Here is a 25,151-nt window from a genome sequence, read left to right on the forward strand (position 1 = left end):
TCCCATACAAGGCTCCCACATGGATATTTCCCAACCGGAGACCCTTTCCCGGAGTGTTGATTGCACCTGGTGTAGAGGACTGTTTGCGCAACACTTCCCGACTTCAAGGGCCATTCCGCCTCGCTCTAGCACAGGTGGCAAATGCGTTGGAGGTCGCCTTCTTTAAGGACTAGTTCATTAACATTTGAATCACTCTCTCTTCATATGTGGAATGTGGAATACTGTTCCGTGAGCCATGCTATGGCAAGATGTCCTCCGGGGGATTGAATGCTCCTGGGTTATCGAGGGCGCTTGAGGGTTCATTATTGTAGCTGGATCATCAAGTGGGAAAAAGTAGAATCTTTCTCAGAAAACTTCAGTGTCATCCCTGGCTGACTGAATAGGTACATATTTTACACAAATTCCACAAAAGAAACTGTACATTTTATATCCCTAAGACATATTGGACTGGCTGAGCAGTTTTTCAAACTGACTGTGGCATGTCAAATGAGTACCCAAACTCATACCACTGTACCAAATGAAGCCGTCTCTAAACTAACTGTAGGAATCGCAGATGACTTATCCTGGATAAGGTGTAATTTGCATCTTTCTTTTGATCAACATTACCAAGCTGACACAGGCTCCTAGAAGTTCAAGAGCAATAGCCTGGGGGGACCTGTGGCAAGGCAAGGGTGCAAAGTTTGGGCAAAGTTGTCCCTTTCTGCTCCAAGGGATGGCAGGTCCAGCAGCTGGCAGGTGCAGCAGTTTATCACAAACCCAGAAATAATTGGAAGTGACAACTGGCAGCACCACAAATGATTTATTAGTCTTTTACTCAGCTCCTAACCATCCTCAGGGCTAGAATCAATTATTTACCAACTATGTGCCTTCAAATCATTAATTCTACTGTGTGAAGCCAAACTTCATTCTACTTCATGTGGCATTTGGGTGTACCAAAAACTATGAGAACTGTTTCCCAAGTTATTTCTGGAAGAATGTTGTGACTCTGTCTCTACATAATGGTTATTGCAGTACCTCATATGGTCATCTTTGACCCCACACCAATGAGGTGATGACCTTAAGTACTACCAGACACTTTCTCTACTCTTCTAGGCAAACTGACTCACACTCTCATAAGTACCCTACAGATTACACACTTTGCCCCATGATCTTACCACTAAAGCTATTGCAGGGATTTCTGTCAAATTTAACGTGATTGTACTTAAGTCTCTTAATCACATTCGGAAATGGAGAACAAACCTTAAAAAGCAGGAAGCAAAGCCCAAACAACACCATTTCTAAAACTAGGCATTTTTTTCTGTGAGAATGGTTTAGGTTTTATGTATAATTAACTTGGTATGGTTTTTAAGATTAGCGAGCAGCATTTTATTTATTATAGCTAAAGTGTTCTCATCTTTATAAATACAAAGCATATATAATGTTATGCCTCCCTATTATTAATTATGGAAATAACACAACAAAAGCATATCCTAAATCCATTACTGTTGTAAGCTAGACTTGTCTCAATAAATCAGCATCTACAATCAAAATTGAAATAATTTTTTATGCATAATGTATGTGCTTGTTGCCACAACATCTGTTCATTATGCAGAGTAATGCATTCTTGTAGTTTTTAAAAACTTCAGTCCTATAAAATAATCATAATGACTGCTTCATTATAGAGCGCGAGAAGACAGAAATACATTTTACAATATGTTGCATGATTTACGGTTTCATCTACTTTTTTTACTGTCAATCTCAAGTTTCAAATGAGAAGAGTTGAGGAAATGTCATTAGGCAGATGTTTTTCAAGACATTTTATTTGTTATTTTGGATATTCTATCATATTTTACATACCTCATCTTAAGTGAACTCGTCAACTCACACAAATACACAGTATGTAGATACTCATTATGTATTTTGAACATACTGTATATAATATATTGTTTATATATAATATATAAGTATTGATCTCACAATGCTTCACATACGGAACTTAAACAATTCCAGTAACGACTAACAATTTAGATTGAGAAAGGACAAAAGTATTTTTCGAAAAAAACAAATTGCGCTCAAATGAGTGAGCCATTACAGTATATTACAAGGAATTATGTCTCTATAGAGAATGAATCTGTAACACGACAACAAATTCAACCTAAAAGTAAGCAGTTACAAACAGTTTTACGATTTTAACATCAAGTGGCATTTTATACTTCATATATGCACAACAGTCCCAGCAATGGAGAAGAAGTGATGAACGGGAACATCATGTTGCTACTGTGTGTTGTCAGGGGACTCTTATCTCTGCTACACATAAATCAGTCTGGGATGATGCACCTCTTTCCTCTCAATAGAACATGACAGCTTTCTTTCATTTTGTACTTTGCTAGCTAGCTAGTGATGATCCCGCATGTCATGTACAGAGATGTCAATTGATATGAAGCAAAATGTCATCAGTGCACCTCATGCAGAGTTTCTAAAAAGATTCCAACCTCCCAAAGCAGACTCTAATATTCTAATATTTCTCTACATGTAGGCTACTGACAGTTTGGGACTAACATGTCGTATTTAGAATCATGCTCTATGCATCGAGAATTAATGCATGCCCCACATTCTGTCTATCTGACAGCTGTCTTGATCACACAACACAGCTTTCGTCGCTTTGTTGTGAGCCATTTAAATGCAGGAAGCAACAGGACACAGGCCTTCAACAAAATGGCACCCAATACACCACCCAACCAGCTGATTATCATATTCATTTTCCGCAGGTGTTTAAAAAAGTAAGCACATTCTGCATTAAAGTTAGATTCTACACTTCCTGCATTTCCATATTGGATTCACAAACTTTGATTAGTCAGGAAATGAACAAAATAGTGACCTGATATTGCCACAAAAGAAGGATATAACAACACAGTATATAGATCACACCTTAATGTGAACAAGACAAATGTGTCCATCTCTTTCCAGCGTGACCACAGATTGCATGCAAATAGCATCCTTACAGGATCATTTCTCTACTTCTCCTCAGTTCAAGACAAAATAGCCTCAGAGGTGGATTTCATTTCCTTGTCTGACTTGATGTGAAAAGGCGATCCTACACTACAACAATGTGGCATGTAGATGCAATAATCTCAAATGAAGTCATGAATAATGTAAGGCATGTCATGAAGATGAATTAATAATTCAATAGATAAATAATTTACAAAATAATCAAATAAATAAATAATCGCACACCATAAATAACGCATCAGATTAAATCTTTCCACCATGTAACCTCACGCAAGAAGCAACACAAACGAATAGCATAGCTATAGTCCTGCTTTTGTATTGTTTCAGAAAGTAGCTTTGTGTTGCAGCAAAGATGTTAAACCGAGAAATTCATTTTGAGAGTTTATCAGTATTTTAACTCCAAATATGACTGTTTTTTGCCAAGAACTGCAACTCTGCTGGGTTTTTCACGCTAAACATTTGTGTGTATCAAAAATGGTACACCACCCAAAGGACATCCAGCCAACTTCACACAACTATGGGAAGCATTGGAGTCAACATGGGCCAGCATCCCTGTGGAACGTTTTCGACACCTTGCCCCGACGAGTTGAGGCTGTTCTGAGGGCAAAAGGGGGGGTCAAATCAATATTAGGATCTTAATGTTTTGTACACTCAGTGTAGTCTAGATGATTATTGTGGTACAATGCTCATTATTAACAATGGTGGCAATAATTCTCAATGGTCCCTTTTAACAATGTCTCAAGATACATTTGGCATTTACTTGTGTAAGTGGCATGTATAATCTGAGAACTTTTTTACAAAGTCATACTTTTCCTCATACCTTTGGTCATTGCAGAGCTCCCCTTTGGGTCACAGACCGTTTTCAGTGTGCATATGCTCTTCACACTGACCTTTGATTGGAAGGTCATGGAATGGTTACTGGTGCCAGTGGTGAAGTGGTGCCCAAGTCTCTGCCCGTCTTTAGGATGTCCCTCTCCCAGTGTCATCTGCCTGCCATCCTTAGTCTATCAAGAAACGGAACTACAATCAACAGAGCCATCAGTGGTTTCCTTTCGGTCACCAGTCCATTAATTTCATCACCACCACCCTAACCCTACAGTGATTAAATAGCAGTGTACCATTGGTGCTGTAACTTTTCCGACCGAGTGAATTCAAGATGTAAGTAGGTCTCAATGATCTAACAAAATCGATTGATGTAGTTTAGATAATGGAGATAGGGCAAGGAACAGGATGAATCATTTAGTATATTTAATGTGGGCAATGAGGTGGCGTTAATGTATTAGCCTCAGGCAAAGCTAGTGGTCTGCAGACCGGACAGTCTAGTCCAGAACATTTGTAGGTTTCGATTTTGTAGTTGTAAATGTCACAACTGACATCACACAAGCACTGTGATTATAGTAGTTCAGAAATCACATATAATATTACTCCTGCTTGAACAAGGAATCAACATCATAACAGGTACTGCTTTGAATTTGAACGTTCTTTCAAATCAGTGCAGACAAATCCACCAACTCAACCCACTAAAATCCATTCACTCCTGATGATTGCAAAAAAGCCGCCGGACACAAAGATTCATTTAAAAAACAAACTGTACAATGGACACATGAATTGTTTCATTAGAAGCCTGTGTGCGGATGCAGAAACGCCAAGAAAATATGAATGAAGTCCGGGATGGACAGCGCTTAAGATAAAACAGACGAAAAATGTGCAACAGACAAAACAGACGATCTGGAATGGAGGAGGCCCCTAATGAAGCCAGCTGGTCCCAGTCCAGACATGCAGAGGAGGGGGAAGGATTGATAGGGGGAGAGACCCAGGGGGGGTGGGTGGAGAGAGAGAAAGCAAGGGAGAGAGAGGAAGACATGCAGGATGTATGACCACTGAAGCAGCTCTATTGTATCAGTAGACACCAGTAGGTGTATTTCTTCCAAACTCAGGAAAAACCTCGAACCATGCCAAATACACCACGTCTGCTAATCATGCTGCAATTACTAGCCTAATAGATGTTTTTTTGTTCACTTTCTCCCTACACACAGCCGCCATGTTGTGAAAAACTGGATAATTATGGGATAGGAAGGCAAATTTCACAGGCCATGGCTACAGCTAAATGTTTTTCCATCAACACAGCCTAATTTTAAACATTTATTTCAATGATTACTTTCTCTAAAATGTGGAAATTGGTTTTTATTTTACATTGTGAAACATTAATAACACGTTAATAAAGTTATTAACCTATATAACATGTCTTTCTCAAAAAACATTCAGAATGTCCTTAGGTTTTAAGTACAGCGTTAGCATTACCACCTTAAAATAACTGTCCAATGTTTCCACAAATACGAGTATAGGACAAGTTGCCAACATTATTTTGGTATGAGTTAACAGATAATTAAGTTTTAGAGGTGAGATTTTCACTGGACAGTTCCTTTAAACTAATCACTACCACACTCTGTTGCATCCTCAGGTAGCCTATGTTTCCTCTGTTCCTAGGACAGAATACACGCTGAGTGGCAACTCACAGGAAGGTGTGTGTGTAGATGACAGAAATAACCAATCTACAGTCCTATACCTTACTAACATTGCTAACACAAGTTGTATCCTATCTCTTTGTGTACATATCCCATATCCAATTATGGGACATTTAACTTTGTGAGACTGCATTTAACATAATGACTGTGTCTAAAATTATCTTAAAATTATCTTAAATGAAACGACTGACCATTACTATCAAACTCTTTTTAGCCTATATCAGCCTGAATGCAACATGGTAGATTTAACTGAAGTGCATGAAAGACAATTTTTCATGCAATAAACAATAAGCTGAAAAAATGTTAAGAACAATGTCAAAACTTGTGCTGTTAAGACAAATTGATAAGGTATTCCCCTAAGCTACAGTATGTCTCTCAATGCACTATTTGAACCATTATGCACTCGCATTTACCCTTACAATGCAAGGACGCAGACACAGTCAATCAGCTCAATAGCAGAAAACAAAAATGTATGTACTGCAATCTAGTACATATCCATTAACCCTTTACTGTGGTTGTAGAAAATGAGGAATGAGTCAAAGATTCAAATTGGTATTCTCTGGGTTTTGAATTTGTGGACAGTCACAGGCTGAATTCTAATTAAACATGAGGTACAAATTCATTTCAGCACACCAAGTTTTTATTACATTTTTTTGTTAGAGCCACAGAGCAGCGTATTCACATATGCTGCTTGTTCCAAAGTGGTTCTTACCCAATTTGCTGCAGCAAACCGGATCCTTCATTCTCACATTATTATGTATTTTCGTCTTCAAACAAACCTCCCCCTTTAAACTTCCTGCATTACAAAACATTAACATATGGGCCTATGTTTTTAAAAATGAGTTTGTAAATCATGGGCTGTCTATTACAGAACAATTTTCTCAATGTATGAATGTTTTCATTTAGTGAAGAGCGTTTCCCCTGGGTTTTCCATAGTTAACATTTGGAACTCATTATTAACTGTTCATTTTACATGGATATAAAAACGCGAACTTTTATTTTTCCCCTTCATTTTCTCAGATCACTAACACGCTAAGCAGCTCATATAAAATCGACAATCTATAGCATAGTAAGGTTAGGTTTCTTTCTGTGACCAATGTCCTTTTACCGTTGTACGGTACTCTCAGACGGGTCACCATTTATGTAAGGGAATGTCCTTTTCAATCCAACATGATCACATTTTTCAACATTTGGCATTACGACACATCACTACACTATCTTCTTAGTCATAGATTCGTGCGAGACCTTTGATTACTGGAAGTGGTTTCGATTTAGGGTCTTTCATGCGTAAACACCACAGCATCTTGGACTTTAATGACACTCAGTCTATAGTTGGCAAGTTGTAAATTATGCAAGACTGACTGACTCCCCCTTCATTTAATTCCAAACATTTCTTGACCTCCACAACAACGCGTGTGAATTGTTATCCCAGCATCAAGGAGAGACATTTGACCTCTCCAACTATGGCAAATGGCCTATGACAGAGAATGAACACTGGTGAGCCAGGGAGAATTCTTCCTCTATACTGTAGGTAACACAATTTACCAAGTTTCATTAATTATAAAATGTGGTTACATGCTTGGTTGCAACAACATGGAGTGACCCCTTAAAGCTATTACTGAGCTCAAAAGCATATTGTCGAGGTGCTGGAGAGTGTTTCATGGCAAGAAATTGAGCAGCTTTTTTCTCAACAGCAGCCATGAAACGGTACTGCTCTGACAAACAATACTTATGGATGACACCTTTGACACAGAGTTATCATAGGTGTTAGTGTTTCAGTGATGGGATCTCTAAAGAAACTGTAAACACAATGTAATTATCATCACTACAATTATATGAATTAGAATTCAATCCAAAACGACAATATACCTACTGTATAAACTTGCCACACTAGGGTTGGGCGGTATCCAGATTTTCATATCGTCCTTCTCTCGTCCCGGGATTTAAGATTATACTGACTTAGTACACCATGGGGCACCAAAAAAATGCAAAAAAGGCCATTGGGTGTCTATTACCAGAATGCTAACAAAATTAGCACAAGTAATAGCAAATTTCCATGGAGGCTGCTAGCTAAATATGCTAGTGAGTGCAAACGAAAAGACAGGAAGTCCAGCTCATAAAGTTAAACATATAGGTAGGAGCTACCAAATGTCATTTTTGGTGAGTTTGGACATTTACAAGCAAATGTGAATGAGACATTGTGCAAATGAACAAAGTTTTGACGCATGCTTGTCTGAATGAAAAACAGTACTGTGTCTGTGTGGAGTCGCTAAAGCAATGGGCCTGTCTGCTCTGCACAGAGAAGATGGGGAGGAGGAGACGGGCTGAGAACTGAGGAGAAAAAACGCTAGGTACTCAAGTTGCAGTGGCAGCTGTACAGATAACTCATCCAAAGGGCTTTGACTTCTCAAACACAGCAGAAAGCTAACACAATATGATGCCCCGTCACCTTAGTAACGCCTCATCTGCACCAGATGCATCAAACTCTTTGCATTCCAGCGGAAGTCATTAATTGTCAATGGAGCAGTCCGCAACAGCTACATTGGGGGTGCCGCACTAGGCTGTGGTGCGTTCTGTGTACCGCATGCATTCAATATTTTCAACTTGTGCATTGCTTTACCATGCAGTGGTACAAACGGAAGTACACACAGACGCTAACTAGCTAGCTTTTGGTAAAACAAAGCAAATATGCATCTGGTGTACATCAGGCCTAAGGCAGAATTATTTGTTTTTTTGATGCAGGAAAAAAAGATAAAACGCATAAAAAATATTGATGTGTTTTGTAAATTCAGATCTAAAATGTTGGAATTTCTGCTTGGCATCAAACAAACGTGCTTCAGTTGCACTTCTCCACTCACAGCATTCTATCAGCAAACAGCGCTCTGACTGACAGCGCTACTTTTCTAAGGTAATTTTCTTGGTATAGCAAGTCTACTTTTCTCCAGTAAAATGCAAGATTAACATTAAGCAAAACATTAGTAAATGTAGCTGGCTACATTCCTTTGATGATAAATATTAGAAATAAATATGGCCATGCATTGTTTTTGCAAAAAAAGATCTTGAAAAACTTTAAAGAAATAGTTTCAATGGTATTGACGGTATTGAAAAACCATTCCATAGCCTATGCCACACAAAATAAAGAGCTATTAAAATTACCATCATCATATCTCCACAAATTTGTTGGTGCTACAGTGGTTCCTCCTTTAAAAGTTGCGTCATAACTTGCGTGCTGCCGCAGCATTCTGTGGCACGTCATTTAAATGCCAGCCATTTTTTCTGTTACTGCAATGGTATTGGCAATACCAGAGAATTTAAAACCTTTTTTGTAATAACATAGTATATGGGATTGATTTTAAGAAATTTGGCTTAATTAATTTGATTAATATTATGGTGTTTCTATTCAGGGAACAACGAAAAACGAAACCCTCAGGGTTTCCATTAGGGTGGAATGGAAAATATGGCGCTGTACAACGTGACGGTCGGCAGTACAGTACGGGGCCATTTAGCAAAATAATCCCCGCAGGACCCGAGGAAGGAGTCGGCTGTCCATGTAAATAAGAATTTGTTCTTAACTGACTTGCCTAGTCAAATAAAGGTTACACTAAGAGCATAACATTTCTGCACCATCGTTTTATAATTCTTGTCTAACCAATACCCAAACAGAGATTCAGTGAAAATAAAAATCTCATTGATTTATCAAGACCAGTCCCCATGCTTGCCTCAGAGCAGCGCGAAACGGTGCTAAATTAGTTATAGGCTTTTGCTTCTAACTTCAATATGCTCTTTAAATAAATAAGACATACTGTCACGGCCGTCCTCCTCTTCATCTGAAGAGGAGAGGCGAGATGGATCTGAGGACCAATACGCGGCGTGGTAAGTGTCCATGGTCAATCTTTAATAAAGAAAGTAGTGAACACTGAACACTATACAAAACCAGTAAACAAAATAACAACCGTGAAGCTAATCATATGGACTGTGCTGAAACAAGCCATCAACATAGACAATCACCCACAAACAAACAGTGCAACCCAGGCTACCTAAGTATGATTCTCAATCAGAGACAACTAATGACACCTGCCTCTGATTGAGAACCATACTAGGCCGAAAACATAGAAATGCCCCAAAACATAGAAAAACAACCATAGACTGCCCACCCAACTCACGCCCTGACCATACTAAATAAATACAAAACAAAACGGAAATAAAGGTCAGTTTGGAGGCGGACAATAAGGCGGACTAAGGCACGCCCAATTTTTCAGTTTTTGATTTGTTAAAAAAGTTTGAAATATCCAATAAATGTCGTTCCACTTCATGATTGTGTCCCACTTGTTGTTGATTCTTCACAAAAAAATACAGTTTTATATCTTTATGTTTGAAGCCTGAAATGTGGCAAAAGGTCGCAAAGTTCAAGGGGGCCGAATACTTTCGCAAGGCACTGTAAACGGAGTTGACAGTGAAATGACGTTTCTTTTTTTGCTGAGTTTATATATACACTACCGTTCAAAAGTTTGGGGTCACTTAGAAATGTCCTTCTGAAAGAAAAGTACCAAAAAAAAGTCAATTAAAATAACATCAAATTGATCAGAAATACAGTGTAGACATTGTTAATGTTGTAAATGACTATTGTAGCTGGAAACGGCAGATTTTTTTATGGAAAATCTACATAGGCGTACAAAGACCCATTATCAGCAACCATCACTCCTGTTTTCCAATAACACGTTGGGTTAGCTAATCCAAGATTATAATTTAAAAGGCTAATTGATCATTAGAAAACCCTTTGGTTTAATGGGCCTCTGTACACCTATGTAGATATATATATATATATGAATTACAAATCAGCCTTTACTTAAATCATGTGTCTAGTCTATTGCAATGTGTAATCATTGATGTCCCAGGAGCAGGAGTGGTAAACACTGTTGAAGTGTATAATTGTAATAAATACATGCAGACACAGCATAATTCCAATAATGGAGTTTGATAGACCTGGTATTGGATATGACTGGGAAAAAAACTTGCTAAATAGCGATTTTCGTAACTTAACTTTATGACAAAAAATATCCACAATCGTCTGTCTCTACATTAACTAACATATTCCTCTCAATTGTAAATGTTTTGCTTGACTCGTTATGACGTTATAACTACTTACATTTACTTCCCCTGTAATGTTTTGTCAGCCATCTTTGCTGAAGAAAGTCACCAGGTGGCTCACGTCAAATTCGTCATTGGAACCACTCGATATGATTGGTCATATAAAAACCTTGGGACCCAAATGCATAATGAGTGCTCTACCTCCCCCTTGTGGTGGTCTGGAGCAATGAAGCTGAGACGCTGGGTACCTCTAAATCCCGCTGTGTAAACTCGCAACTTTCAAAGGAGGAACCACTGTATATTCCCAAGTCACTATTTATTTGAGTCACAAGCAAGTCACAAGGTCTGAGTCTCAAGTTGAGTCCCAAGTAGAACGGGTCGAGTCTCAAGTCCAAGTTGTGCATTCTATGAGCAAGTCAAGTCGAGTCTCAAGTGCAGTAAAAATATATATATATTTATGCAACTGTCACACACTGATCTGTTTCACCTGTCTTGTGCTTGTCTCCACCCCCCTCCAGGTGTCTCCCATTTGTCTCCATTACCTCCTGTGTATTCATACCTGTGTTTTATGTTTGTCTGTTGCCAGTTCGTCTTGTCCCATCAAGTCCTACCAGCGTGTTCCTGTGTTTCCTGTGCAATAGTTTTTGTTTTCCCTAGTCTTCCCAGTTATGACCTTTCTGCCTGTCCTGACCCTGATCAATGAAATGCTAGCAATTATTGTAGGATTAGATTGAATATGGATTTACCACATGCATTTAAATGTGTGAAAGCAACATCAAACACTTAAACAAGAGAACAAAGCCCTCTCCACTGCATCTTCGCCACAATAATAATTTTAACTACAAAATCAAAAATCAAAATGAGTAAATTATAAATTTAAAGCAATTTTGACATAACAAAATACCAGTAGGCATATGCTAGTAAGTGTTGCTTGATTGCTGGTAAACTTACAAAGTAAACAGTTAATATTCTAGATCATCAAACCATTTTTGGAGCTGCATATTTATTTATTATGGCAATCTTCTCTCGCAACAATTTGAAGTTTGCGCTGCACCCGATCATCGTATAGACTGTACATAAAATCAGAAATCTGTTCGCAGGCTCACCCGACCTATGTTGATTGACAGTTTGCTGGTTCAATCAGAGGGCAGAGTGTGTGTTTCACTAGCCAATCTATTGCAGGTTTTTTTGCAATGGCGATACTGCGGCTACTGTCTCTGGCTGCATGGAGTAATCTATGGAGACTGTGCCACAAAATGAGTGACAAAATTATACAAAACCTGGCCAGATCACTTCTAGTCATCAGTCTCAAGTCAAAGTCGAGTCCTGAGTCTTGAGGCTCCAAGTCCAAGTCCAGTATCAAGTTATTTTATTTTCTATCATGTGGAGTCTCAAGCCATCAAATTTGTGACTTGAGTCAGACTTGAGTCCAAGTCATGTGACTGGAGTCCACAACTGGAGAATAGAGTGTAAGTATGAGGCATCATGGTTGATTTAGTGCTGTTATTGGCCATGTTTGACTGACTCCTCAAACATCCCACATACTCCTTGGGTTCCTCCATTCCATCAAAGCTTTGGAGCCTAAGTTATCATCAGGCTAAATGAGGAGCCCCTCTCACCACGCTGTTCGTCTGGATGGTAATGGCACTGTACTCTCCGCAGGATTGTCAGAGGAGGCAGAGTATGGGAGGCTGCTGGGCTTTCAGCACACCATGCCCCCGACTCATCCACTGCCTCCTATCATCCCATTACTCTATTGAATGCTGATATTAAAACAGTAGCTGACAATGTGGGTTCCAGATGCTGTGAGATAGATGCACGTTCCCGGCTTGTTAAGCATGCATTTAGCAGTTATCCTTGCGCTTAATTATTCAGATACTACACTGTTGTAAATGACTGGGAACATGACAGAAGTAAATATCAGGGGCTACAGTAACAATGGGCTTTAATGTAACATTCGTGTCACTGTCTGCGATGACACTGCTAATTAGACTGTGTGGAACCCTGACAGATATTATGAGCCAGGGCAGATATCAAAACAGGAGATCCTTTGGGGGAAATTGAATGGTTTATGGTTGACTGTAAACTCTAGTACAGAAACAAGAATGTGTCACATAGCATCTCAAGTACAGTTATCATCTTGTGTAACATTGCTACCAAATATCTCTGGACTTCAACTACTAAGTAGTAGTTGGCCTGGAACTATAACTTGAAGACCCCGATGGTCAACTGCTGGTGTGCTTGTGCAGAAAATCAAATCAAATAGTATTTGTCACATGCCCCAAATACAACAGGCGTAGTAGACCTTACAGTGAAATGCTTACTTACAAGCCCTTAACCAATGCAGTTTTACGAATAAAAATAAATCAAATAAGATATAATAGTAACAAATAATTAAAGAGCAGCAGTAAAATAACAATAGCGAGGCTATATACAAGGGGTACCTGTACAGAGTCAATGTGCGGAGGAACCGGTTAGTCGAGGTAATATGTACATGTAGGTAGAGTTATTAAAGTGACTATGCATAGATAATAACAGAGAGTAGCAGCAGCATAAGTGTGGGGGGGGGGGGGGCAATGCAAATAGTCTGGGTAGCCATTTGATTAGATGTTCAGGAGTCTTATGGCTTGGGGGTAGAAGCTGTTTAGAAGCCTCTTGGACCTAGACTTGGCAATGCGGCAGCAGAGAGAACAGCCTATGACTAGGGTGGCTGGGGTCTTTGACAATTTTTGGGGCCTTCCTCTGACACTGCCTGGTATAGAGATCCTGGATGGCAGGAAGCTTGGCCCTAGTGATGTACTGTGCCGTACGCACAACCCTCTGTAGTACCTTGCAGTCGGAGGCCGAGCAGTTGCCATACCAGGCGGTGATGCAACCCATCAGGATGCTCTCATTTGTGCAGCGGTAGAACTTTTTGAGGATCTGAGGACCTATGCCAAATATTTTCAGTCTCCTGGGGGGGAATCGGTTATGTCGTGCCCTCTTCACGACTGTCTTGGTGTGCTTGGACCATGTTAGTTTGTTGGTGATGTGGACGCCAAGGAACTTGAAGCTCTCAACCTGCTCCACTACAATCCCATCGATGAGAATGGGTAATGCTCCTTTTCCTGTAGTCCACAATCATCTCCTTTGTCTGGATCACGTTGAGGGAGAGGTTGTTGTCCTCGCACCACACGGTCAGGTCTCTGACCTCCTCCATATAGGCTGTCTCGTCGTTGTCGGTATACAAATTGGAGTGGATCTAGGGTTTCTGGGATAATGGTGTTGATGTGAGCCATGACCAGCCTTTCAAAGCACTTCCTGGCTACAGATGTGAGTGCTATGGGTCAGTAGTAATTTAGACAGATTACCCTAGTGTTCTTAGGCACAGGGACAATGGTGGTCTGCTTGAAACATGTTGGTATTACAGACTCAGACAGGGAGAGGTTGAACATGTCAGTGAAGACACTTGACAGCTGGTCAGCGCATGCTCAGAGTACACGTCCTGGTAATCCATCTGGCCCTGCGGCCTTGTGAATGTTGACCTGTTTAAAGGTCTTACTCACATTGGCTGCGGAGAGAGTGATCACACAGTCGTCTGGAACAGCTGATGCTCTCATGCATGTTTCAGTGTTACTTGCCTTGAAGCGAGCATAGAAGTGATTTAGCTCATCTGGTAGGCTCGTGTCACTGGGCAGCTCTCGGCTGTGCTTCCCTTTGTAGTCTGTAATAGTTTGCAAGCCCTGCCACATCTGAAGAGCATCGGAGCCGGTGTAGTACAATTCGATCTTAGTCCTGTATTGACGCTTTGCCTGTTTGATGGTTCGTCAGAGGGCATAGCGGAATTTCTTATAAGCTTCCGGGTTAAAGTCCCGCTCCTTGAAAGCTGCAGCTCTACCCTTTAGCTCAGTGCGGATGTTGCCTGTAATCCATTGCTTCTGGTTGGGGTATGTATGCACAGTCACTGTGGGGAAGATGTCATCGACACACTTATTGATGAAGCCAGTGACTGATGTGGTGTACTCCTCAATGCCATCGGGAGAATTCCGGAACATATTCTAGTCTGTGCTAGCAAAACAGTCCTGTAGTTTAGCATCTGCTTCATCTGACCACTTTTTTCTTGACCGAGTCACTGGTGCTTCCTGCTTGAATTTTTGCTTGCAAGCAGGAATCAGATGTATATAATTATTGTCAAATTTGCCAAATGGACGGCGAGTGAGAGCTTTGTACGCATCTCTGTGTGTGGAGTAAAGGTGGTCTAGAGTTTTTTACCCTCTGGTTGCACATTTAACATTCTGGTAGAAATTAGGTAAAACAGATTTAAGTTTCCATGCATTAAAGTCCCCGGCCACTAGGAATGCCGCCTCTGGATGAGCGTTTTCCTGTTTGCTTATGGCCGTATAGAGCTCGTTGAGTGCAGTCTTAGTGCCATCATCGGTTTGTGGTGGTAAATAGACAGCTACAAAGAATATAGATGAAAACTCTCTAGGTAAATAGTGTGGTCTACAGCTTATCATGAGGTACTCTACCACAGGCGAGCAAAATCTTGAGACTTTCTTAGATATCGTGCACCAGCTGTTGTTTACAAATATACATAGACCGCCACCCCTTGTCTTACCAGAGGCTGCTGTTCTATCCTGCCGATACCGTGTATAACCCGCCAGCAGTATGTTATTCATGTCGTCGTTCAGCCACGACTCGGTGAAACATAAGATATTACTGTTTTTAATGTTCCGTTGGTAGGATGTACGTGCTTTTAGATCGTCCACTTTATTATCCAGCGATTGTACGTTGGCCAATAGTACCGATGGCAAAGGCAGATTAGCTACTCGTTGCCTGATCCTCACAAGGCACCCCAATCTCCTTCCGCAAAACCTCCGTCTCATTCTCCTGTGAATGACGGGGATGAGGGCCTGTTCAGGTGTCTGGAGTAAATCCCTCTCGTCTGACTCATTCAAGAAAAATTATTTGTCCAGTTCAAGGTGAGTAATCGCTGTTCTGATGTCCAAAAGCTCTTTTAGGTCATAAGAGACGGTAGCAGCAACATTATGTACAAAATAAGTTATGCGAAAAATTATGCGAAAAAACAAACAAAATAGCACGGTTGGTTAACAGCCCGTAAAACGGCAGCCATCCCCTCCAGCGCCATTCTCTTCATTGACCATCATTAACATCATGTGAGCACTGGGATGAATACAAAGTCCAAGATGACGCAGTTAATGTCACTCTTCTCACTACAATGTAGACCGGCTTTCGCAGAGTGCAGTATGTAGGGAACGATAGAGCAGCGGAAGAATTCAGTTTGAGTCGTCAGGCAACTCTGGTGTAACATACTCTCTAAGTTTTTCTTGTCCTCCTAGGAGTCACCCCATACAGAACTGTGTAATGTGAGTATAGTGCACAAGAGAAGCAAGCCCTTGCAACTGTACTGTTAGTACAATCAATCTAAATATAGGCCTACAGTAAACAATAAATACATTATATTACGATATGCTGACAGAATTTCGAACTCATTTCTTGGTTTGGATTGAATTCAAGGACTATGGTTGTTAAATGTGCAAATCATTTAAATCTCATGAAACAAAGCGGCTTTTCTGTGATTTCTTCTTTTTTTTAAACACTAGCAAATAATGCATAGTTTCATAATGTTCAATGGAAACTGGAACAAACAGACATTTTCGAAATTGCAGGAAACAAAACATACAACAATGCATTGAGTCTTAAGAATGTTGCAGACAGAGGCAAAGCAAGGCAACAGGGGATGGCATTGTCTGAGGATCATACAAGACCGTGTGCAGTAGGTGTGTGTTTCTAAGTGTAAGTACATTGTTAAGACATCAGCAACAGAATACCATTTGTTTGGGGGGTGAGGGGGGAGAAAGCTGTCCTCTGGGCAGAACAGGAGTCAAGAGTGCTGTGTCTGCACTGAGCTGGTGTGTGTTGCCCCGGTGAGAGAACCCTGACTGAGGGGCGTTTCCAGGGGGTACAGAGAGGTTGTGTTTTTGGGCAGGATGCCAAGTGGTGCCTTGAGACCTCAGTGATGGTATAGTCTACAGAGACCATACTGTACCACAGAGACTGTCTCGCCTGTCAGTAGGACCAGAGCTACAAAATAGTCCAGTTTCACTCTCAGTCTGAAAAAATGAAAATTTGATACCTCATTGCTAATGGAACAAAATATTATCAAATTAATATCAATATGATATTCATACTATCAAGAAGAAAACATTCACAGAGCAAATATATCGTACGCTGACAATGAATAAGACTTTGCGGTCTCCTTATTGATACTCCATTTATTTCCTTTTCATTCCATTTTATGGCAATATGTTCTATAAATCAAACCAAAATGAATCCAGAGTACATTGCAGCAACTCATGTTAAAAAAGCATGTTAAATAACATGAAATGAAGCAGCCTGTATCCCTCTGGTGTAGTAACAGCTCTATTTACCGTCCCCACGGACCTGCACTTGTCAGCGAGCAGCTCTAGAGAGATAGATCCTTCCACTGACTAGCAGGGAAATCACCTCGTTTGTTTTATGTTAATCGACTCCAATCGCTCCCTGCTATTGTTCCTTTACTTTCTCTGCACCTGTCCTTGTGAATACATTAAAGATCTCTAACCTCGTTTAGAAAAAGAGACCCAAGCGGTCAACCTCACTGAATCAGATGCGTGATCAAATAAATTTACAACAAATAAACTGGCACATTTAAGCTGGTTTACCGAGGAAGAGATGTGCTAATTGAGACTTGAAACAGTCCTGGATGTATTTATTTTTAAATCAAGCTGTCAGAAGATCTCTAGATAAACAACTAAATTCAATCAATCTAAAGTTGAAGGAATGAATAAAGAATCAATGCCCAGTAAAAAATAATGAATGAGGTGTGCAAGCTGTCACGAGAACTCACAAAGAGCTTTGGGATCTGTCAACATAAATTTGACATACAACTTTTAGTTGTTGTTAATGATCCGTTGGTGGTTGTTGAGCATGAAGAGAGAATTATGAATGATTCTATATCTAAAGGAATGACAATCTTTGTACAACAGCTAACACATCATACCTATTAATAGTAAAGAAATAGTAAATTAGTTATATCGTATTTAACTTTAACTGCACAGGTTTATCAATTTGCATTGCATGTCTTAAGTACACACTATTATTGGTATTCTATGGGACATGTCATGTAGGCTGATGGGGCAAAGAGAAACGTCAGGAGGTTTAACTGTTGATCATAGTTGATTCATGTTGATGTTCCTTGCTTCCTCAGCAACATAAGTCATGCTGTGTGAGAGACTTTCCAGCCACCTTCTCTATTAGGGATAACCCAACCTGTTAGAGGCGACAGAGTTAACACTGCACAAATACCTCCAACAGAAATAATAACTATTGTTGAGCAGATTACCAGAGCAGGTGCAGAGACACCCACTCTACTCTCCCTCCACCCCACCGAGCCCCCGTCGCACACAGATGTGTCCCATCAAAGGCTACCCACAAGCCTCTAGACCGTGGAACGCAAACCAAGATAAGGACTTACTCAAATGGAGGGATCACTTTACACCATGCACCTTGCAGCATGTCTTTCCTTTCTCTTCACAATGCACACTTTTAGCCATGGAACAGTTTTTTCTTCTTTTTTTAGGTCACATATGGTTGAGCGCTGTGAGCAAAACATTCACGCTTCACCTCCCATGATAGGCGTTTGTACATTGACAAGAAAAGCTGATAATGCCAGAGCAGTGTTTCGGCGCGGAGGAAAAAAGCGAATGATTGAATAACAGTAATTAAAGCAGTTATTCGTTCGGCGAGCACCTGGATGAGGGATGATATTGCTCCTTAATTCAGCTCAGTTTAACTTCTCTCAGCCGGTGGTTCCAGCATCGCCTCATTAATCGCTGATTGGCATCGAGCTGTTCACAGGAACAAACTGTTTACTCTGTCATCGCCTGTTTCTCAACACCGCCTTGAAGGCCAGCTTTAAATACTGCACTTTACTGTGTACTGTAGGCCTCTATATGCTTTTGAATGTAGACTCAAACAGAGTGTTTATTTTGAGTTTAAAGTTACAGTACCTGGCTGTTTCACTGTCACGTTTCTTGGGGCAACGTGAGGGCAGACGTTTCACTCTCACAGTCTCTAAGGAAATCCTCCAGTCATGTGTCTAAGTGGGGTCAAATCCCAGAGGGCATTGTGTTATGATACTTTAACCAAATAAGCCCTGTTCAACTGGAGGATGGAAATAAGTCCTATAGTTGTTATGTAGTTGTTTCTATGTGAACTAATCTACCATAGTGTGGCTTATGAATGGTAAATATATTAGAACACTGTACTCAATATTTAGAAGAGAGATGTGCGTCAACAGTCAAACAAGGTATAAAATAAAGTCACCTTCATTTATTTTTCAAATCAGTAGATTTTTTTCCCCAACAATGAATGTGATGGTATGGTTAAATACTATAATGATTTTTATCTTTCAGTTACAATTCATTATGTTATAACCATTTTTATTGATAATCATTAACTAAGATAATATTACGTTATACTTGGAGGATTACAAGTTTAGTCAATTTACAGCTTAGAGATATGCTCACTATTATAAATGGTACAACACTTCAGATATCAGTGACACATTTGAACTGAGCAACATAAACACACACACACTCACATTTCTTACATCAATATGTGTTGTTGTTCCATTATTGTTATTATGGTTTAGAGAGCATGTGAAAGAGAGAGAGAGAGAGAGAGAGAGAGAGAATGAAGTGAATGAGCAGCTGTAGCTGTCTTCCCAATATTGACTCTGCTCCACAGAGTGCTATTGCACAGCCCTTCGAGGAGCTATCAAACACCCGGAGATGGTCGCAAGATTCCTCCCTGTAAGCCACAAGGTTTTATTTGGGAGAGAATACCTTCTGTCTGTAGGATTTGCAGCCATTTCATTTAGTTCCGTCTGTTTTTAAGTTAAAAAACGAGAGGGAAAATAAACGTCTATTGAACAGAGCATGTTTGTGCATCATATTGTGCTTGACGTAATGTAGGTCGGTGTTCTGCAGAGCACCAGATAAGACACGGGGAACAAGTGTTGTGTGTACTTACAAGCAAATATCTGTCAAAATAGCAATTGACAGATCTACAAAAGCATTTTTGGCTGGAGAAGTGTTCCTTCGTCATTAGCATTTTACAAAAAAAGGCCAGAGATTTGGGCCTATCTGCCTCCACTCGCTGCAAAGCCAGTCTGGCCCAGGTTGTTATCTGTTCAGTACAGAGGTGCAGCTGTTGAGCAAATGGATTTGCAGATTTTTAAAAGGAGATGAGAAAAAAAGAGGGAGAAGAATCAGGTACTCACAACACTCCCCAAACCGCCATTCAGTGCATGTGTGTGTGTTTGTGTGTTTTTGTGTATGTTTTCTTATAAACCATACCTTCTGTTTCTCTGTCCCACATTATTTTTGGAAACGGCATTAGACAAAAAAAGCATGAAAAATGCTTATTCTGTCTTTCTCCGTTTTCTTTATTCACTTTCCAGTCTCCCGAGGGCCCTTTTCCTGAGCAGCCGCCATCATCGCTGCCTGAGTGGACTGAGGGAGCCGGGGAGAGGATGGGGAACAAATGGGCGCTTTAGGTGGGGTAGGGATGTTGTTGCCTTTGCTGCGGCTTCTGGCAAGTGCCTCTCCTTTGTCTAAAGCAATCCCGCCACGGCTAACACAGACACACACACATAAAGACACACGTGGAGGAATTCTGGCCCTAGTCAAGGGCCCCCACGGGAAAGAAAAAATTGCCCCAAGCCGTCAGCAGAGACACAGAGGGTGGTTGGCTTTGCTGAGCAGGAGTGTTAACGTGTATGCACACACACAGACTCAGACATACACAAACACCGACACACACCGTTTCACTGATGTAGCTGCACACATACACTCACACGCACAGTCCCAGGCTTCACCAGGAGGGGTCGTATTAACAGAGCGATGGATCGAATGATTCTCCTGCTGAGGAGATTGAGGTAAACTCCCACCGGGGGAGACCTAATCCTGAACACAAGCGTTTTAACCATGTCAATGTTTCTCTAACTATCATAAAAGTTCTACCACTTCTAACTAATCAAATCATACAAATTGATAGTGCAACACGGTAAGCATTTTTGTTGTTGTAATAGTTTCCCTCAACATATAAACTTATTCACGTTGAGATGAACTGTTGTCAAAGTTATGGCAGAAAATGTATATTAGGCTACATCACATTTCTTATTGATACTGTATATTGAATAATCCATTGTGTTGTTAAATGTTTACAGAATTTTGGGGGGGAACAGCTAATGTAGATAATGACTGAACGTGTAGCTTTGAAGAACAGTTAACAAAGAAATCTATTCAACTAGAAGCGAGCCGCATGCAGGTGTGCCTTAATTTTATTCATCAGTTTCTTTTCAGAGGCATTACTGCTTTTTGTCTTGTGCACCTATTAAGTGGGCGGCTAAAGCAACAATTAAACTATTGTTAAGACAATTGGAAACTCAAAGTTGTATTTAGAGAAGATAACATTAGAAAAAATCACCTGACTATAATGAATATTAAAGTGCTTAACCCCAAAATATTCTCACCAGGGACCTAATGAAACAAAAAAAGTAATTCAACCAGGTTTGACAAATAATTTCAAAATGCTATATCAAAGTTGTGTAAACCAATGGAGTTGTATTCAAAAAGGCTGAATTTAGTATATATCAATTAAGCTCTTTAGAAATCATATTCAAATGTGCACCAACATCTAAGAGTTAAAATAATATAGTTAATCATGTAGCTTCAGCTTGAAGTAGGCTAGCATTAGCATTGGCAACGTTGCATGTTTACAAAGGTGAATGCACCGCAGTAATCCTTTCCTCAGAATGTGTGTGGCGAACGTTTTTTGGCCTTCGTGGGGGTCTAACAGATGCTGTCTGTCCGCATGTTCCTCCTCTCTGCCAGAAATATCAGGCCGGGAATTAGTGGAAGCAATCTATTATTTAACGTTACAAGTGACAGTTCATATGGTACTACAGTAAAGACCTACAACGGGAGTGCATCTTGATGTTAGGGTTCCAGGCAAGCCCGAAGCCATCTCCTCTTCCCTCAAAGTGGAGGAAGAGGGAAGGGAGAGAAGAAAAAAACGCCAAACACCAACAAACGTAGCCTATTCCCTAGTACTTAGTGCTCTTGGTTTCTGCCGAAGAAAAACTCCAGTGCAGTATAATGACTTTGCATCGAAACAATAAGAAATAAATACCTTGGAGTTCCTCTATTAGTCAACACTTAAAATCTTTTTCTCCCCTCTTAATGAGCCTCTCATTGGAGGGAGCTTGAGCGGTAACGAGGGCCGCCGTTTTGCTCTGCGGCGTTTGTGAGGAGAGTGTTCCTATAATCACGCGGCGGCTTGAGATGGAGGGAGACTGGATTAGCTCCTTTGCCGTATGTGGAGTGTTTAACATGGCACACGCGACAGGCTCTTCCCTTCTTCACTAGACAAACACTTACTGTCATTAATTTCATTTGCTTATCACAATCAGCCCCCATTCCCTCCCTCCCCAAAAAAACCTCAATTTGGTTGTTTCCTGCTTCTCGTTTCAGGCGTCAACGCAAATTATTGTTACCCGCTGCTAAGAATTAGCAGGTAAAGAAGCTAAATGAAGATGAAGAATTGGAAAATGTTTCCAGTTGGAAGAATGTTGATTACCAGGCCGTGGTCCTGGAGGATTCCCCACTATTTCTTCTCATATTTTGGGCTGCCTCACCCTTCCCATTCCCCCCTCGACTCTCCAGGGGCCCGGAGAAGCAGCTTGCACTCAGCACTGCCAAAAGAATGTATTAGAGCAAATGGTATTGTAAGCCCTATGGAAGGCATACCTTATGTGGAGATTTAAAAGATATTAGGAGGATGGTGCGGATGGGAACCCAGGTGTGCCTGGTAATAGCCATTGTCTTGTGTGTGTGTGGTGGGGGGGAGGTGGGAGCTCATCATGCCAGGAAGGAGAGGAGAAGGAGAGGGGGAGCAGAGTGCACCCAAGGCAGCGTGAAAGACTCAGCCTGGCAGGGAATGTTTCTATGTAGCTACCGCACTGCACTGTGGTGGAAGCTGCACCAATTCACAGCTTTAGCACCATCAACACAGCACAATGCAAAATGGACTATTTTTAAGTGGGGTGGGCCTGTTTTTAAATTGGGTAATGGTACTTATAGTATGGAATGCTGAAAGAAAAGACTGATATGAGCCAGGCCTTTTGATCACATGATATGGTTCTACAGACAATAAAAGAAAAACAACAACAACAACTATGAGCACATGATAAAAAACGATGTTTCATGACTGCCTAAGGATCCCCGATGACCTAGAATACGGTTAAAGTTGATGGAATCAAACCCTGTGAAGGCCTTTTCAAAGTCTCACATTGTTAGAGGAGTTCTAACTGCAATGATGTCCAAGTGAAAACTGTGATAAGCATCGTTTTATAACGGCCAAAACTTTCCCCTAGCCAATTCCACCTGTCTCACAAACCACACTTTTACTTTCAAATTGAATAATGATTTAAGCTTTTCTACTGATTGGAACTGTTTTTGGTTCCTGAAATGCATAACAGTTAAGTTTAGTATGGTATCAACACCTTATCCACATTATGCAGCTCAATTATTCCATGTGCAACACCTGCAAAACAAATTTGGCATTCAAATTTGCGAAGGATGATCAAACAACACCGAAACACTGTCATTATTTCTCCCTCAAATACAGCAGTGAAAAATGACTTGTTTTCCCTAGATTTACCAAATTAGCTATTCAGCTGGAAGTAAACTCCATTTTATAGGTTTCATTTACTTCATTTCCCAAAAGTGTATTCAACTGTCATAGCAAAAACACAGACGTAAATGTGTTTGGACCCACAAAAATCACACCTGCCACAAATTTTCACTCTGGGAAAAAAAAACTCCAAATGGAAATGTTCAAATGTGTCAAAGTGTTAGCCTCAACATTTAGCGAAGACGACTAAGTTCAACTCCTTAAAGCAGATAACTCCACAACAGTGGCAACTGTCCTCCCCCTATATACTGTATTCTAACCCAAACCAATAGGTTTCTCAACTAAGATTGAAGACCCAACTGCCTCCTATCTGGTTGGGGGGAAAACAACAACATTTATCTAGCACTGCACCACTAAGCTAGCCTTGCCCTCCAACGTTAGATAAATAGAAATGAGGGCTAATGAATTGCACCTCCCCGGATATAATTCTGTAATAGCTATAATCAGGCTGTTCCGAGTCCATGAATACACATGGACGACATCAGCTGCAATCCTGTTGGTGGTCAATATTCTTGAAGCCCTGCCAGTTTGGGAATATTCTCGCCTTCCTCGCTCCCTTAACGTTATCAGGTAACGCACACTGGCATTAAATCCCACAACATAATAAAATCTTCTTTCTGGAAGCTTTCACAACAGACAATGCGGCTCTCGCCGAAAGCCCTTTAAGTGTTCGTGTTTTAATGTCATTACGGCACCACGAAGCACGCAGGCCGGGCAGAAAAGGCGCAGCTTGAAAAGAGAAACCCTACACAAGACCTCAAGGTACATTTGCTCAGAGGAGAGACAAAAAGGCTTCAGCAATGGCAGAAACAAATGAACGGGTTTATTACGTTCGTGCGGTGAATGGCAGAACAACAGTTCCAGCCATCCTCACTGACAGCGTCTAAAGCTGCAGATTTGTGCCCATTAGTCACACATTTTAGGGAGAAGGTGGTTTGTAAAGTGCATTGATAGGGATTACAGTTCTATCCTTTCCTGTCTTTCTTTCACTGCTGAAACATGTGGTTGATTTCAGAGCCGCCAGGAGGTTCCTCCAAAGAAAAGAGTGGGGGGACTATTGTATTTGTTTCTAAAACGGCAATCCTTTGGATATTATGGCGCTTAATCTGTGATTAATATTTTAATGATTCAAATAAGCACAGCATTTTTAAGTTTCATCGTCCTACACTGTAGCATTACGCTTATTTACATGTTTCTGGAAAAAAGAAACAACTCATTTGATTTAGATTACATGGTGGCACTTTGGTATTATGATTACACCAAGAAGGATTTGAATAATCTGGAGTCTATCGAGTTCAAGATATTTTGTAATCGTAGATTAGTTTGAACAGAACATTCTAAACCATGTTCACAAAGGCTAGGATTAAGGCAGATAAGGGTTTGTGTCAGTGAGCCCCAAAGAAACGTTTTAATATATAAGGCCCTGGCTTTGCTTGATTAGACCCTTCACATCCCTAACAAACACATGCTACACATGAGCAGTCACTTTATTATCTCGGCCTCTATCTTCTTATCTGTTTTTGTCAGAACTCTCTTGGCTACCTTTACAGCCAGTTACTCTAGGATGATTAACACTGAAGGTGTTAACCAATGAACTCCTGGCCTACACAGGGATGAGGAATAATGGCCTCTAAGAGTCCGTCTCTTCTTGAGGATTACTCTTGTGCTTGAGGATTACTCTTGTTGTTCAGCAGATGTTTGAGGTTGAGCGAGCAGGGATGGATAGGTTACTTTCTAAATGTAATCCGT

The 25,151-nt window shown here is 40.5% G+C and overlaps 1 long non-coding RNA gene across 2 annotated transcripts in view; it reads right to left on the reverse strand.

Moving 5' to 3' along the window:
- Nucleotides 1-1,860: 1,860 nt before the first annotated feature.
- The window catches only part of LOC149984528 (uncharacterized), a 44,798-nt gene continuing 21,507 nt past the window's right edge, over nucleotides 1,861-25,151 (reverse strand). The window contains exons 2-3 of one of the 2 annotated variants that reach the window (XR_016494904.1): nucleotides 3,879-3,992; nucleotides 1,861-3,585 (exon numbers count right to left, since the gene is read on the reverse strand). This is a non-coding gene — a long non-coding RNA (uncharacterized LOC149984528). Of the gene's footprint in view, nucleotides 3,586-3,808; nucleotides 3,993-25,151 lie in introns of both variants that reach the window. The other variant, XR_016494903.1, reaches the window with a different exon arrangement.

This window comes from Oncorhynchus mykiss, chromosome 3, assembly GCF_057628025.1.
Source record: "Oncorhynchus mykiss isolate SJ-2025 chromosome 3, ASM5762802v1, whole genome shotgun sequence".
Classification (NCBI taxonomy): Eukaryota; Metazoa; Chordata; class Actinopteri; order Salmoniformes; family Salmonidae; genus Oncorhynchus; species Oncorhynchus mykiss.